This window comes from Ranitomeya imitator, chromosome 1 (genome assembly GCF_032444005.1).
Source record: "Ranitomeya imitator isolate aRanImi1 chromosome 1, aRanImi1.pri, whole genome shotgun sequence".
Lineage (NCBI taxonomy): Eukaryota > Metazoa > Chordata > Amphibia > Anura > Dendrobatidae > Ranitomeya > Ranitomeya imitator.
Window position 1 is genome coordinate 306,280,438 of NC_091282.1, and position 10,784 is coordinate 306,291,221.

Sequence of the window (10,784 nt, forward strand, 5' to 3'; positions counted from 1 at the left end):
AGCAGAGCCTAATGTAGCAACCACCTTCTGATGGTCAAGGACAAGAGGCATGTCTTTTTCTTGACCACCATACATGGTGATGACAGCACCCCGGCACTGTACAAGGTACCTCTGTACAGGTCTGCAAACAGGACTGTGTACTGGGGTACAACAAAAAAATGGGGGCGTTGATGTCTTTGATCAACTCCTCTAGCAGTACAGTACTTTCAGAAAGGCCAAAGTGTGGTACAAGAAGCGAGCCGTGCACATCATACAGATGGCAATGCTCAACGCTTTCCTGCTGTCACGATGTGCAGGCCAGACCCCTACATCGTACCTTCAGTTCCAGGAGGTAGTGATCAAGGCCTTAATCTTTGGAGATCAGGAACGAGCGTGTCCCGGAACTGAAGGTGCTCGTATCGTACCAGGTCAACATTTCCCCGGGGAGGTCTCTCAAGAGTGAAAAAAAAAAAAAAAAGGTAAGTCGCAAAAGAGGTGCCGAGTATGTTACCAAAAAGAAGGACACTATCAATGTGACACCTGGCCTGTGTATGAAAGAATGCTTCAGACTGTACTACACCTCCATGCACTGCTAAATTCATTTCTGACATATGACAACCTGATGAACACTACACAATTCATGTATGTCACTACATTATAAAATTCACATACCAGGAAACAGTAGACTAGGTCCAAGGGGGGCATTTGTTGGGAATTGCCACTGTTTAAGCACATATAAAATCCTTGGGGGGTCTAGTTTCCAAAATGGAATATCAGGGGCTCTGCAAAGACGACATGACGCCCGCAGACCATTCCATCAAAGTCTGCATTCCAAAACGTCACTACTTCCCTTCCGAGCCCCGACGTGTACCCAACAGTAGTTTTCTCCCACATAATGGGGTATCAGCGTACTCAGGACAAATTGGACAACAACTTTGGGGGTCCAATTTCTCCTCTTACCCTTGTGAAATTATAAAAATTGGGGGCTAAAAGATCATTTTTGTGGAAAAAATTATTTTTTTTATTTTCACGGCTATGCATTATAAACTTTAGTGAAACACTTGTGGGTTCAAAGTTCTCAGCACACATTTAGATAAGTTCCTTAGGGGGGTCTAGTTTCCAAAATGGGGTCACTTGGGGGCTTCTACTGTTTAGGTACATCAGGGGCTCTGCAAACACAACATGACGCCCGCAGACTATTCCATCAAAGTCTTCATTCCAAAATGCCACTTCTTCCCTTCTGAGCCCCGACATGTGCCCAAATGGTAGTTTTCTCTCACATATGGGGTATGAGCATACTCAAGACAAATTGCAAAACAACTTTGGGGGTCCAATTTCTCCTCTTACCCTTGTGAAAATAAAAAATTGGGGGCTAAAAGGTCATTTTTGTGGAAAAAATTATTTTTTTTAATTTTCACAGCTATGCATTATAAACTTTAGTGAAACACTTGTGGGTTCAAAGTTCTCAGCACACATTTAGATAAGTTCCTTAGGGGGGTCTAGTTTCCAAAATGGGGTAACTTGTGGGGGGTTTCCGCTGTTTAGGCACATCAGGGGCTCTCCAAACACAACATGGCGTCCCATCTCAATTCTAGCCAATTTCGTGTTGAAAAAGTCAAACGGCGCTCCTTCCCTTCCAAGCTCTGCCATGCGCCTAAACAGTGGTTTTTCCTCATATATTGGGTATCGACATGTTCATGAGAAATTGCATTATACATTTTAGGGTTTATTTTTTCCTGTTACCATTGTGAAAATGAAAAAAAAAAATTAGTCTAAAGTTACATTTTAGTGAAAAAAATTTCAAATGTTTTTTTTTCCTTTTCACATTCCATTAATTCCTGTGAAGCACCTGAAGGGTTAATAAACTTCTTGAATGTAGTTTTGATCAGCTTGAGGGGTGCAGTTTTTAGAATGGTGTCACTTTTGGGTATTTTCTGCCATATAAACCCCTCAAACTGACTTCAAATGTGAGGTGGTCCCTAAAAAAAAGGGGTTTTGTAAATTTTGTTGTAAAAATGAGAAATCGCTGGTCAACTTTTAACCCGTATAACTTCCTAACAAAAAATTTTTGTTTCAAAAATTGTGCTGATGAAAAGTAGACATGTGGGAAATGTTATTTATGAACAATTTTATGTGACATATTCTCTGCTTTAGGGGCATAAAAGTTGGAAAATTGTAAAATTTTCCAAATGTTTGCCAAATTTCCATTTTTTACATAAACAGAAGCTATATCGAAGAAAAATCGAAGAAATGTTATCACTAAGTACAATACGTCACGGAAAAACAATCTCTCACAATCGCCAAGATCCGTTAAAGCGTTTCAGAGTTATTACCTCAAAGAGACAGTGGTCAGAATTGTTAAAATTGGACCGGTCATTAACCCCTTTCTGACATTAGACATCCTATCCCGTCAAGGTGGTATGGGCCCCTATGACCGACGGGAGAGTACGTCTAACGCGATCAGCCACGCTCACGGGGGGATCGCGGCCAGGTGTCAGCCGACTGTCACAGCTGACATCCGGCACTATGTGCCAGGAGCTGTCAGGGACCGCTCCTGGCACATTAACCCCCGGCTCACTACGATCAAAGATGATCGCAGCATTTCAGCGGCATAGGGAAGCATCGCTCAGGGAGGGGACTCCATGCGTGCTTCCCTGAGACCCTCAGAGCAATGCGATATGATCGTGTTGCTCCGAGGTTCTCCTACCTACTCCTCCCTGCAGGTCCGGATCCAAAATGGCCGCGGGGGGCCTTCCAGGTCCTGCAGGAAGGTGGCTTTCAAGCGCCTGCTGCAGTGCCTGTGTGATTGCTCATCTGACACAGTGCACTGCAAAGTATCAGATCAGAGATCGGTCACTATAATGTGATGTCCCCCCTGGGGCAATGTAAAAAGTAAAAAAAAAATATTTACATGTGTAAGAAAAAAAATTCCTAAATAAAGAAAAAATATATATTGTTCCAATAAATACATTTCTTTATCTAAATAAAATTTAAAAAAAACAATAAAAGTACACATATTTATTGTCACCGCGTCCGTAACAACCCGACCTATAAAACTGTCCCACTAGTTAACCCCTTCAGTGAGCACCGTAAAAAAAAAAAAAAGAGGCAAAAAACGACGCTTTATTATCATACCGCCAAACAAAAAGTGGAATAACATGCGATCAAAAAGACGGATATGAATAACCATGGTACCGCTGAAAACGTCATCTTGTCCCGCAAAAAACGAGCCGCCATACAGCGTCATCAACGAAAAAAAGTTATAGTCCTCAGAATAAAGCGATGCAAAAATAATTTTTTATATAAAATAGTTTTTATCGTATAAAAGCGCCAAAACATTAAAAAATTTAAATGAGGTATCGCTGTAATAGTTCTGACCCGAAGAATAAAACTGCTTTATCAGTTTTACCAAACGTGGAACGGTATAAGCGCCCCCCGAAAAGAAATTCATGAATAGCTGGTTTTTGTTCATTCTACCTCACAAAAATCGGAATAAAAAGCGATCAAAACACTTCACGTGCCCGAAAATGGTACCAATAAAAACGTCAACTCGTCCCGCAAAAAACAAGACCTCACATGACTCTGTGGACCAAAATATGGAAAAATTATAGCTCTCAAAATGTGAAGACGCAAAAACTATTTATTGCAATAAAAAGCGTCTTTTAGTGTGTGACGGCTGCCAATCATAAAAATCCGCTAAAAAACCCGCTATAAAAGTAAATCAAAACCCCTTCATCACCCTCTTAGTTAGGGAAAAATAATAAAATTTTAAAAAATGTATTTATTTCCATTTTCCCATTAGGGTTAGGGCTAAAGTTAGGGATTGGGGCTAAAGGTAGGGTTAGGGTTGGGGCTAAATGTAGGGTTAGGGATACAGTTAGGGTTGGGGCTAAAGTTGGGGTTAAAGTTAGGGTTTGGATTATATTTATGGTTGGGATTAGGGTTATGGTTGGGATTAGGGTTAGAGGTGTGTTTGTGTTAGGGTTTTAGTTAGAATTGGGGGGTTTCCACTGTTTAGGCACATAAGGGGCTCTCCAAACGCGACATGGCGTCCGATCTCAATTTCAGCCAATTCTGCGTTGAAAAAGTAAAACAGTGCTCCTTCCCTTCCGAGCTCTCCCGTGCGCCCAAAGAGGGGTTTACCCCAACATATGGGGTATCAGCGTACTCAGGACAAATTGGACAAATTTTGGGGTCCAATTTCTCCTGTTACCCTTGGGAAAATACAAAACCGGGGGCTAAAAAAATAATTTTTGTGGAAAAAAAAGATTTTTATTTTCATCACAGCTCTGTGTTATAAACTGTAGTGAACCACTTGGGGGTTCAAAGTTCTCACAACATACATAGATAAGTTCCTTGGGGGGTGTAGTTTCCAATATGGGATCACTTGTAGGGGGTTTCTACTGTTTAGGTACTTCGGGAGCTCTGCAAACGCAATGTGACGCCTGCAGACCATTCCATCTAAAGGTACCGTCACACTAAGCGACGCTGCAGCGATACCGACAACGATGTCGATCGCTGCAGCGTCGCTGTTTGGTCGCTGGAGAGCTGTCACACAGACAGCTCTCCAGCGACCAACGATCCCGAAGTCCCCGGGTAACCAGGGTAAACATCGGGTTACTAAGCGCAGGGCCGCGCTTTGTAACCCGATGTTTACCCTGGTTACCATTGTAAATGTAAAAAAACAAACTCTACATACTTACATTCCCGGTGTCTGGTCAGGTCCCTCGCCTTCAGCTTCCCGCACTGACTGAGCGTCACACACGCCGATTCAGCGATGTCAGCGGGAGATCCAGCGACAAAATAAAGTGCTGGACTTTCCCCAGCGACCAACGATCTCCCAGCAGGGGCCTGATCGTTGGTCACTGTCACACATAACGATTTCGTTAACGATATCGTTGCTACGTCACAAAAAGCAACGATATCGTTCACGAAATCATTGTGTGACGGTACCTTAAGTCTGCATTCCAAACGGAGCTCCTTCCCTTCCGAGCTCTGCCATGCGCCCAAACGGTGGTTCCCCCCCCCCCCCACACACACATATGGGGTATCAGCGTACTCAGGACAAATTAAACAACTTTTGGGGTCCAATTTCTCCTGTTACCCTTGGGAAAATACAAAACTGGGGGCTAAAAAGTAATTTTTGTGGAAATTTTTATTTTTTATTTTCACGGCTGTGTTAGAAACTGTAATTAAAAACACTTGGGGGTGCAAAGTTCTCACAACACATCTAGAGAAGTTCCTTGGGTGGTCTAGTTTCCAATATGGGGTCACTTGTGGGGGTTTCTACTGTTTACGTACATCAGGGGCTCTGCAAATGCAACGTGAAGCCTGCAGACCAATCCATCTAAGGCTGCCGTCACACTAGCAGTGTTTGGTCAGTATTTTACATCAGTATTTGTAAGCCAAAACCAGGAGAGGAACAATTAGAGGAAAAGTATAATAGAAACATATGCACCACTTCTGCATTTATCACCCACTCCTGGTTTTGGCTAACAAATACTGATGTAAAATGCTGACCAAATACTGATCGTGTGACGGCAGCCTAAGTCTGCATTCCAAACGGCGCTCCTTCACTTCCGAGCTCTGCAATGCGCCCAAAAGGTGGTTCCCCCCACATATGGGGTATCAGCTTACTCAGGACAAATTGCATAACAACTTTTGGGGTCCAATTTCTTCTGTTACTCTTGGGAAAATAAAAAATTGGGGCCGAAATATCATTTTTGTGAAAAAATATTTTTTATTTTTAGGGCTCTGCATTATAAACTTCTGTGAAGCACTCGGTGGGTCAAAGTGCTCACCACACGTCTAGATAAGTTCCTCAGGGAGTCTAGTTTCCAGGGGCTGTTTATTTGCACCATTAGTATGCCCCATATGTGTGGCTATTTCGGGGTGCAGCTATACATCCTTTTCTGACTCCAGCAGGGACTTAACTTATTCACAGATTTCCCCATATTTACATGGGCTGTGACCATTTTGAGCAAGTTTGGGGACGCCCTTATTTGTGGGGATATATAATATGGAATTGTTGATTGTCATTTAATTTGGATTATTTCCTTGTTCATTAGAGTTTCATATGTATACATATAGAGGGCCTTGTATTGTACATCTCCATGTGGGCAAGGGTGTATGGTTATTGTTGTTTTTAATTGGTTTTACATTCTGTGCTGTTCGGTGTTCACATTAAGTTATATATATATATATATATATAATTTTTTTTTTTTTTTTTCTTAATTTTGTAGCAGGTGTGCACATATTTATGCATGGGCTTTCTTCTTTTTCCTTTGGTCTGATATTGCACACTCCATGCATTTGGTAGCACCCTGTTCCGGTGATATTAGAATTATATATTATTGTGGGATAGTAGTGCACCTGAAACTTTAACTATCGATAGTTTCCAAAATGGTGTCACTTGTGGGGGTTTCAATGTTTAGGCACATCAGAGGCTCTCCAAATGCAACATGGCGTCCTATCTCACTCAATTCCAGTCAATTTTGCATTGAAAAGTCAAACGGCGCTCCTTCCCTTCCGAGCTCTGCCATGCGCCCAAACAGTGGTTTACCCCCACATATGGGGTATCAGCGTACTCAGGACAAATTGCACAACAACTTTTGGTGTCCAATTTCTCCTGTTACCTTTGGTAAAATAAAATAAATTGGAAGTGAATTATATTTTTTGTGAAAAAAAGTTAAATGTTCATTTTTTTTAGTGGATGCTTTCCTGAAACGGAAAGTACTTGCAAGCAGCATAATACAAAGAATAGCTGGTTTACCCAGAATCCTTTGCAGTAGGCGGAGCTATGCAAATCATCTCTTTCCACCCCAGTCTAATCCACAGCGCTTGGAACCGCCAAGCGTGCAATGCTGCGGATTAGTTTCTAAATTTACACAGCCAACCAATTCCTACCTGTGGACACGTGTTTCGGGCTTTAGGCCCTCATCAGCACAGGGCTGGAATTGGTTGGCTGTATGGAGTGGGGCTCGGTGAGCAAGCGATACACACATGCTAGCCACCTTAGGGAGAGACCCAAGTTGGGCTAAATGTAGCCCAATGTAGCCCAACAAATGTAGGAATTGGTTGGCTGTGTAAATTTAGAAACTAATCCGCAGCATTGCACGCTTGGCGGTTCCAAGCGCTGTGGATTAGACTGGGGTGGAAAGAGATGATTTGCATAGCTCCGCCTACTGCAAAGGATTCTGGGTAAACCAGCTATTCTTTGTATTATGCTGCTTGCAAGTACTTTCCGTTTCAGGAAAGCATCCACTATGTATTTCCCTTAAGTAGAGGGCTTTTCGGTCTCTTTCGTCCCGCTACATTTAGCCCAACTTGGGTCTCTCCCTAAGGTGGCTAGCATGTGTGTATCGCTTGCTCACCGAGCCCCACTCCATACAGCCAACCAATTCCAGCCCTGTGCTGATGAGGGCCTAAAGCCCGAAACACGTGTCCACAGGTAGGAATTGGTTGGCTGTGTAAATTTAGAAACTAATCCGCAGCATTGCACGCTTGGCGGTTCCAAGCGCTGTGGATTAGACTGGGGTGGAAAGAGATGATTTGCATAGCTCCGCCTACTGCAAAGGATTCTGGGTAAACCAGCTATTCTTTGTATTATGCTGCTTGCAAGTACTTTCCGTTTCAGGAAAGCATCCACTATGTATTTCCTTTAAGTAGAGGGCTTTTCGGTCTCTTTCGTCCCGCTACATTTAGCCCAACTTGGGTCTCTCCCTAAGGTGGCTAGCATGTGTGTATCGCTTGCTCACCGAGCCCCACTCCATACAGCCAACCAATTCCAGCCCTGTGCTGATGAGGGCCTAAAGCCCGAAACACGTGTCCACAGGTAGGAATTGGTTGGCTGTGTAAATTTAGAAACTAATCCGCAGCATTGCACGCTTGGCGGTTCCAAGCGCTGTGGATTAGACTGGGGTGGAAAGAGATGATTTGCATAGCTCCGCCTACTGCAAAGGATTCTGGGTAAACCAGCTATTCTTTGTATTATGCTGCTTGCAAGTACTTTCCGTTTCAGGAAAGCATCCACTATGTATTTCCTTTAAGTAGAGGGCTTTTCGGTCTCTTTCGTCCCGCTACATTTAGCCCAACTTGGGTCTCTCCCTAAGGTGGCTAGCATGTGTGTATCGCTTGCTCACCGAGCCCCACTCCATACAGCCAACCAATTCCAGCCCTGTGCTGATGAGGGCCTAAAGCCCGAAACACGTGTCCACAGGTAGGAATTGGTTGGCTGTGTAAATTTAGAAACTAATCCGCAGCATTGCACGCTTGGCGGTTCCAAGCGCTGTGGATTAGACTGGGGTGGAAAGAGATGATTTGCATAGCTCCGCCTACTGCAAAGGATTCTGGGTAAACCAGCTATTCTTTGTATTATGCTGCTTGCAAGTACTTTCCGTTTCAGGAAAGCATCCACTATGTATTTCCTTTAAGTAGAGGGCTTTTCGGTCTCTTTCGTCCCGCTACATTTAGCCCAACTTGGGTCTCTCCCTAAGGTGGCTAGCATGTGTGTATCGCTTGCTCACCGAGCCCCACTCCATACAGCCAACCAATTCCAGCCCTGTGCTGATGAGGGCCTAAAGCCCGAAACACGTGTCCACAGGTAGGAATTGGTTGGCTGTGTAAATTTAGAAACTAATCCGCAGCATTGCACGCTTGGCGGTTCCAAGCGCTGTGGATTAGACTGGGGTGGAAAGAGATGATTTGCATAGCTCCGCCTACTGCAAAGGATTCTGGGTAAACCAGCTATTCTTTGTATTATGCTGCTTGCAAGTACTTTCCGTTTCAGGAAAGCATCCACTATGTATTTCCTTTAAGTAGAGGGCTTTTCGGTCTCTTTCGTCCCGCTACATTTAGCCCAACTTGGGTCTCTCCCTAAGGTGGCTAGCATGTGTGTATCGCTTGCTCACCGAGCCCCACTCCATACAGCCAACCAATTCCAGCCCTGTGCTGATGAGGGCCTAAAGCCCGAAACACGTGTCCACAGGTAGGAATTGGTTGGCTGTGTAAATTTAGAAACTAATCCGCAGCATTGCACGCTTGGCGGTTCCAAGCGCTGTGGATTAGACTGGGGTGGAAAGAGATGATTTGCATAGCTCCGCCTACTGCAAAGGATTCTGGGTAAACCAGCTATTCTTTGTATTATGCTGCTTGCAAGTACTTTCCGTTTCAGGAAAGCATCCACTATGTATTTCCTTTAAGTAGAGGGCTTTTCGGTCTCTTTCGTCCCGCTACATTTAGCCCAACTTGGGTCTCTCCCTAAGGTGGCTAGCATGTGTGTATCGCTTGCTCACCGAGCCCCACTCCATACAGCCAACCAATTCCAGCCCTGTGCTGATGAGGGCCTAAAGCCCGAAACACGTGTCCACAGGTAGGAATTGGTTGGCTGTGTAAATTTAGAAACTAATCCGCAGCATTGCACGCTTGGCGGTTCCAAGCGCTGTGGATTAGACTGGGGTGGAAAGAGATGATTTGCATAGCTCCGCCTACTGCAAAGGATTCTGGGTAAACCAGCTATTCTTTGTATTATGCTGCTTGCAAGTACTTTCCGTTTCAGGAAAGCATCCACTATGTATTTCCTTTAAGTAGAGGGCTTTTCGGTCTCTTTCGTCCCGCTACATTTAGCCCAACTTGGGTCTCTCCCTAAGGTGGCTAGCATGTGTGTATCGCTTGCTCACCGAGCCCCACTCCATACAGCCAACCAATTCCAGCCCTGTGCTGATGAGGGCCTAAAGCCCGAAACACGTGTCCACAGGTAGGAATTGGTTGGCTGTGTAAATTTAGAAACTAATCCGCAGCATTGCACGCTTGGCGGTTCCAAGCGCTGTGGATTAGACTGGGGTGGAAAGAGATGATTTGCATAGCTCCGCCTACTGCAAAGGATTCTGGGTAAACCAGCTATTCTTTGTATTATGCTGCTTGCAAGTACTTTCCGTTTCAGGAAAGCATCCACTATGTATTTCCTTTAAGTAGAGGGCTTTTCGGTCTCTTTCGTCCCGCTACATTTAGCCCAACTTGGGTCTCTCCCTAAGGTGGCTAGCATGTGTGTATCATTTTTTTTAAACATTCCAAAAATTCCTGTGAAACACCTGAAGGGTTAATAAACTTCTTAAATGTGGTTTTGAGCACCTTGAGGGGTGCAGTTTTTAGAAAGGTGTCACACTTGGGTATTTTCTATCATATAGACCCCTCAAACTGACTTCAAATGTGATGTGGTCCCTAAAAAAAATGGTGTTGTAAAAATGAGAAATTGCTGGTCAACTTTTAACCCTTATAACTCCCTAACAAAAAAAAATTTTGGTTTCAAAATTGTGCTGATGTAAAGTAGACATGTGGAAAATGTTACTTATTAATTATTGTGTGTGACATATCTCTGTGATTTAATTGCATAAAAATTCAAAGTTGGAAAATTGCAAAATTTTCTCCAAATTTGTTTTTTTTTCACAAATAAACGCAGTTAATATCAAAGAAGCTTTACCACTACCATGAAGTACAATATGTCACAAGAAAACTGTGTCAGAATCATCAGGATCCATTGAAGCGTTCCAGAGTTATAACCTCATAAAGGGACAGTGGTCAGAATTGTAAACATTGGCCCGGTCATTAACGTGCAAACCACCCTCGTTGGGAAAGTTGTTAAAGAGCTGCTGAAGAGGGTCACTGATGAACACCACATCAGAATGAGGCACAGTAGAGGAGCATGAGTGGAGAAGCCATTTTAAGACAGATTCAGCCACAGAAGTACCTTAGATACGCCACCCTGAGCAAGGAGACAGAGTTGGGACAAGGCCAATCCATAGTTGAAG